Genomic DNA, 7,560 nt, shown 5'->3' on the forward strand with positions numbered 1-7,560 from the left:
TCGAAAGCGAGCAGCGGTTTCGCGTATCCTGCGCTAAGTAGAGAGCGTTAAGATAGATTTCCGAAACATGTCAAGTGCTATCAGATGAGAAAAGACGTCGCATCTATGACCAGTACGACAAGGACGGTTTGCTGACCAACGGTTCCGTCCGGTACCACCATAACACACGGCACCGGTGACACATATATATTCACAACATACTAATTACTTATCCTTCCGAAAAAGTAAATAAATTGACTATGCAATTTATCATTCGCTGCCTAGTTATTTCCTGCCAATTTGAGCAAGACAGCAGTTGCAGAAAGCTTTATTGCGGTGCAAAAATGATGGCAACTCGGGATATAATATAAATTTACATATAATTTCTCCTCCCTGATATCACAGAGAACAGACATCCATGATCGAATAAAAATATTTAAAAAACGTGTGTAAACATTTTAATTAATATACGATAAACACTAGCGCCGCCACACCAACTTATCCCAACTATCCGTCAAATCCATTCCGGAACCGGTTCGAAATCCTAAATGGATTCAGTATGGATTCTTGCTCAAAGAAAACAACCGATTCCGACTCTATCGGTTGATGCATTTTAACTGGAATTCATGCTGGAAGTTCGAACCGGTTCCGGACTAGTTTGACTGGGTAGAGAAATAACCGCTGTCAATTCTGTCGAACTCAGCCACAAAAAACATGACAGTAGCGCACCTGGTTTGGATATCCCACCTACCTTCGAAACCGTTAGAGATTTTACACAAGTTGAATGCTGAAGATGGACGTCTGTTCTCTGTGCTGATATTCTTCCAGGATGTATAATGCTCTGCATTCTTATCACTCCTATCCAATCCTTCTTACTCCTTATCGTCAGTGCCGAGCACTGTTTTGCATTTGCCGGCTAAATCAACGACAATGCGATAATCGTCAATCGACGAAACTTTTGCTGTAATGGAACTTGAACACGAATAATAAATAATTGTTCCAGTCGAAAGCGATAACCTTGTTGTCCTCATGTTTACAGCTATCATACGCTGGTAGGCATTCTGACCAATGGAAACGTTTTTCGGTATGGACATTGAACGATCATTTCAACAACTTATCATCGACCGAATTCGTTACCTATAAAGTTCAGGTAAACTTCACCACCTAAAAATGAGTAATAAATCAGATCATCTTGTTAGGACTTAACACACGAGCAAACAAACAAATGTGTACAAATCCTTATCCATCATCCAGAAAGCAATCGTTTTATAGCCCAATGCTTGATCTTACGATTCAGCATATGCCACCGGGTTTTGCATCCAGCGCCGATTGGTCAATGTATGTATGGGGTGACATTACGCATCTCGAAACGAAAGGTTTATTGTATTCAAGCTTGTGTGAAAAGGTCGATTCGAATTGGTTGCATAATGTGGCACCAGGTTCCCATTGTTCCAATCCTCATCCCTCTTGAGTTGATAGTCTTTCAAAGAGCATCGAAAGTATTCAAGTAATGTAAATTTTAAAAGTCCATGTAAACAAGTCTTAGGTAAACAAGCACACTGAACTGTCAGAAAAGTGAGGTTATACATTTTTATGCAATGCTCTATCTTTTTGACAGGTATATGAATGAATCATTTCAGCATCAGTGATGCCAGGTCTATTTAAACAATAGCCTGCAGTGAAAATATAAAAGTCTGCAGATTGCTACAAAAATCTTCAATAAATTTGACATAGAAATGTAGTATGTATATATTTTAAATGATCAAAAATGTTGAAGACTTGTGTACAAATTGGCTGGCATAGGTTTTGTTCTGCTAAATATTTGTAATCTGCAAAACATCTGCAGTGAAAATGCAAAATCTGCAGATTTACTAATATATATGCAGATCTGGCATCCTTTAAGTATTCCCCACAGGAAATTCATCCAAATGGTGTAAAAATACGGGGAAACAAGGCAAGATAGGTATTCAGAATATGGGGTTAAATGAGCAGCTTGCACTATTTTTGATTTTTTCAATAGTTAGAGGTACCAAATCATCGCGGCAATCAGCAGTAACGAATTGGGGATAAAAAAGGAAGCATCCTATCATATAAAATTTTTTGATGAGAAAGGTCTATTGGGTCATTAAATGAGAGAAAAAAATCATTTTTATTACATACATCGATAAAGCTGATTTTCGTGATTACAACAATGTTTTTTTCCAACTCAGGAAACGTGCAAATAAAATTTAAATTTAAAATAAAGAAATATGTTGACAGTCTTGATTTGACACCATTTCCCGGTTTTCCCGCAGGGTTATTTTTATTTGACATAAACACCTTCCAATGCATATAGTTTTTTTTTTTTTTAATTTTGGGTGTTGTCTTTATAAGCCAAATGTAAACAACCGCAGTTTTCCTATGTATAGTTGTCTATGTTTACATAAGATTTATTTTAAAAAATTAAAAAAAAATCGTTTCTGCGTATTACAACGATTTTTTTTTTGAGATAATGTTATATTATGTATATTGGACCTAAAATTTATCGAATGGAACGGAAAACTATATATAGCTTAGTGACCTAATTCTTCTTGACTGCAACGCTTTCCAAGTGGCAAGCAAAACAGACAACAGATAACACACACACTTAAACTGGAACAAAATTTATTTAAAAACCGGGGTAAATTTTCAAATTGCGTATCTCGAAACGAAAGGCTTGTATGCAAGCTTGTATGAAAAAGTCGACTCGAAATTAATCGATAAAAATTCTTTATTGTGAACCAAGGAATTTATTAAATTAAACTTAATTTTTTGGTTAGATCAACCAAAATATCTTTTGAATCAATCTTACAAGTTTTGTTATCTGTGCTTTTCGAAGATCGCCTTTTCTCTTATGTGGTTTTTGCTAGAAGCGAAACTGAGCCAGGTTTTAACCTCAACCGCTATCAAACTGTATGAATTGATCGCAGGACTGTCCTTTCAATCATAATTATTCGTACCGTTCCCAAAATCAAATTATAGTCTTGTTAATTATGCTTTTGTCAAACTGTAAATGACGTGAAAACTCAAGATGATACCAGATAATTTATTTTAATTTAAAATTCTCACGAACGTAATTGCGTTCGAAAAGAGATTATGAAAAACGAGATTAATTAAAACAAAATGATCTAAAAGTTCTAAAGCTTCTCAGTGGGTCGTGTATAGTGGTTCTTATTTACACATAGTACCTTTTGAACGAGTAGCATAGAAGTAAAACTTGTGTTTCCAAAGGGAGCTCAATCGTTGGCAGAACAGGTTTAACGGATACGTTTATAAATAAACGGTGGAGATTCAATATTATTTTTTGGATAATAATTAGCACTAATTCTATTACAATTACACGCTATTAAATAATCAGTATAAAATCTACAGTTACGGAAGCAAAGTGTTAATCAAAATCAGTTCACAATCAGCCATTAATTAAACATTATCGGGTAACAAAAATCTTGTTAAATTCGATCGCTCGCCCCGTCAGTAGTTGTCAGCTGTGTCAGAAAACGGATTCTCTCATCGCAGAGCCGATGATGGCATACACCTCGCGTAACGGCTGCTCGTTCACTTTCAGTCAACCCGCGTTCATTCGTCAGTCAGGTCGCAAAAATAACTTGCTAGTGCAGTAGGCAGTGGATTCGCGTTAAAATACCAAATACAGAAGACAAGTGAAGGAATTCCTATTTGATTAGGCAGAAATTTATTGATGAAAATTGTCACTTTGTGATGTTTTCGTGCTAAAAACAGTGGCAAATTGCGTTTTATTCATTTCTAACGTGGGCAGTCGTGCACTTTCTGCCGTCTTGTGATGGGTGGAAAAGGTGAAAATTCGATTGAAGAATGTGACAACTCTGGTGAATAGCGAAAAAAGTAAAGCAAGGAAGTTGGCGGAAGTGCGTAGTAGGCAGCCAGAAGAGCAATCAAAACATTGCATCGTTTTCGCGTTGGTGTTTGCTGGATGTGAAATTCGTGCTAAAAAGGCGAAATATATTGCAAACTGTGTGTGCACCTTGTGCCAGTAGATAATTGCTGCCGGAAAAGGAAGTAATCTTCAAGTTCGTCGGAAGCAACAGACGGAGCAGCACAGCAGAAGTCATCCGCAGAACGGTGTGAGTGAAACAAGCAAGTCATAAAGCAAAATATGTATGTCTAAATATACGGTCCTCGGGGGGAAAATTTTGGCATGATCGAACAAAAACAAGGGTAAAAAAGTCCCACAAAACGACGCCAACAGCGGAAAGATGGGAATCTGTTGCTGATGGTGTTGTAGCTCGGTTTACCTAAGCTAGAGAAGTTCAATGAATTCGTTGTGGAATGTTGTTGCACAACACTAGATTATAGGTTGTCCGCTGCCCTACAGTGTTTGGTTTGGCTCGGTGCAGTTGAATTTTGGTGCGTCTATGCATTCTGTCTTTTCAAGGTTAAACGTTGCTGCAGCGCTGGGAAGGGTGCTGGATGATATCCGGAGCTAGGATAGAGTCAAACAAACAAGAAATTTCTTCCGGAATTGGGTTTTGTTAGAATGTAAATGCCTTCGGAAGTGGCGGATGTGTTCGAGGTTACATAGATGATAGCTCACCTGGGCCACTGAAGACAGTTTTAAATTTCTTAAATTTGATGCTGTTTGATTGTCGCTGTCGCAAAACCTGATGACTTAAAGCTTGGAAAAGACTAGGGGGTTAATATTACCACATCAATAGAATCAATTCTACAAACTAAACATTGTATATAAGGGACGTAGAAAACACCTGTATTTTACACCGATTCATAACTACTGTCCCATATATAATTTTGTTAACATTCGTAAGTAAAGGATTTGGATCGAAAGTATATCATAAAATTCCAAAAGTTGTGGCTTGAACGATGTAAAGTAGAATATATTGTTCATTTAAGCTTAAATTTCTATTCTATGCGAATCTATTGAACGAAGTGTTATCTGTGTTCTCTGCTTTAAGGGTAGAACGAAATACAGGAAGTGCGCTATGAGCTTCTGTTATTCTCAAACAAGTGAATTCTTGCTTCAGAGAGGCTTATTTGCTAATTTGATCCTAGATATCAACCCATCCACACATGGACCAGGACATATGGCTTTAGTTGCTTGCCGAAGGAAGAGTTGATCAGAGAGATTTTTCATCTTAGAAAATTCCAATGACCTCAGCTGGGATTTAGAACTGCCTGGGAAGAGAAACAGTCACTCAATCACCAGCACAATCAGAGATTGAAACAAACTTATAGGTGTTCCATCAACTGTAGGCCAAACAATCTATGAAATAGTGTGGTTTCCTTCCTAATAGGGTCAAAATAGGCTCATCACTGTATATAAAAAAAATCTCCCGAATCTGAACAGATGTGCTCGAATACAAGTTTGAGAAGAGTTTTCACGTCGGATCAATAGTGGAGCTCTACCGTCCAATGTAATGACGCATGAACATCGTTTTATGTAGTTTTGGCAAACTATCCATCAATGGCTGGCCGAGCACATATTTCACCGGGTTCGTGATTGCAGCTACGTGGTTAACATGCCGGAGGGTTTGAGCGTGTTGTGAAGATAATCAAGTATCGATTCGTGCTGTTAGAGTGCTGGTTATAACTAAACTTGAAGCTTTTATGCACACCTGATACCGGAGTCAAATAACTGTAGGATTAAGCACTATTTACACCTATCTGACACGTTTCAGTACCGGTTCACTACCGTGCACGGACACCAATATTTTTTCATACAATTCAAATACCACTCATCTACGGGCGCCGTCATTGTTTTGATCTGTCAAAATTCAATTACAAACCGCTGGAAACAAATCAAATTCAAGTGCTCGTGGAAATATTTTCCACTGGTATAAATTTAATATAATATTTTTTTAGTGATATTGTGACATTTCAGAACTATGGAGTGGGATCCATGCGCTGCGCAGTTTTGGAACTATTAATGAAACAGAAATCCGTTGGAGACATAACGAAGCTGCTCGAGTACCTGATTTGGCAGGCCATATGCACTTGTGGCCAACGTAGTGAACTATTTGTGTCCAAGAGCAGCATAAGCAGTGAGATTTACAAAACTGAGTATCTCCGAAACCGTGCAGGAATGCGGCTACATATGTCGTTTTTGGGCCGAAATACATGAACCCACCCAATTGCGCGGGACTCCGTCCGATCGAATCCTTTTGTGCCATAACGAAGCGCAAATTTCGGACGATCAAGGGGGAAGCAAAAGGCGAAAAGAAGTTGGTGAGTGAGGAGGTGGAAAACATCGAGAAAAGCGTACCGGACACGGCTCTTCAGGCTCTGATGGATTAATCCTAAAATTTAACCAACGTATGTAAGCTACAATAAGTACATATAACGAATTACTCTGAAACTTTGGTTTCGTTTCGATAACTGTAGCCGATTTACCAATCAATCTATAGTGTTGGTGTGTTAAGGAACAGAACCATTATAACTTGATCTCACATGCTTTAGAGTTGTCGGACGTTATTTACATCATTGATGTTGATTGCAGAGCAGTTGAAGAGGCATTTGTGCTTTTTAAAATGGAGGCTGCGAGAATCATACAACTGCAGTGTCAGCAAATCTATTCTCGTTATTCTGTCAAAACGTGTTAGGTAATAACTCACCACCCTTGTCTGAATTGTACTTGAGTAGTTTGACAATGTTCGTTTTGAATTTACCTGCAACATCATACTTCGAACGTGAGGTATATATGAATCAACGCGATATTGACTGTTTGAAGAGGCTCCAAGCATCGCTTATCAAGGAATGTTTTTCATCGCGGGCTCTACTGGCATCTATACTTTTCACCCGTCCTCTTGCTGATAATAGCTTTCCCACGAAGTGAAAGGAGACTGATTACGCCAATCCACAAAACCGGCGACGTACAGTATGTCATAAATTGTAGAGGAATTTCAATTCTAATCTGTTTGAGAGTATGTTGTTAGATGTTATCCATCCCGCAATAAATCACATCAGCCGTTCAGATCAGCGTGGATTTGTAAGAACTCGCTCAACGCTCAACAACTATCAATATGATGGACTATGTGGTCGACGTTGATTGAAAAAGTGAAAAAATGACAACAGATCGATGTGGTGTATTTAGATTTTTCGATCGAGTTTCTCATCAACTTGCTGTGGATAAAGCGAAGCGCAATGGATTTCCGAACTGGCTGATTAATTCTATCTCAACGTAACTATCCAGTCGCAGTGCTTTCTTGCGACTTGGTACTACACTCTTAGACTATCTTGAGGAACGCGCGATGCATCGGGTGTTCCTCAAGGAAGTCTTCTCGGATTTTTTATTTTTTTACTCTTCGTGAACGACCTCTGCATAGAATATTCGTCAAAAGTCATGTATGCAGATGATCTGAAATCGTATCGTGTTATAACAACTATGGTGGAGTGTAGCGCTTTGCAATTGGACCTCGAATTCTATCAGGTGGAAAATACACGCGCCCAAGAAGGGCTCGCGATTGAATTCTAGTTGATGGGAGCGGCAACAAGAGTAGCGTCACTGACATTCTTGTCCATCCCGAAGTCCGAGCGGTAAGGCGCTCTATTCGGTGTCCGATTGGCAGATACGAT

This window comes from Topomyia yanbarensis, chromosome 3 (genome assembly GCF_030247195.1).
Source record: "Topomyia yanbarensis strain Yona2022 chromosome 3, ASM3024719v1, whole genome shotgun sequence".
In the NCBI taxonomy this organism is placed as follows: domain Eukaryota; kingdom Metazoa; phylum Arthropoda; class Insecta; order Diptera; family Culicidae; genus Topomyia; species Topomyia yanbarensis.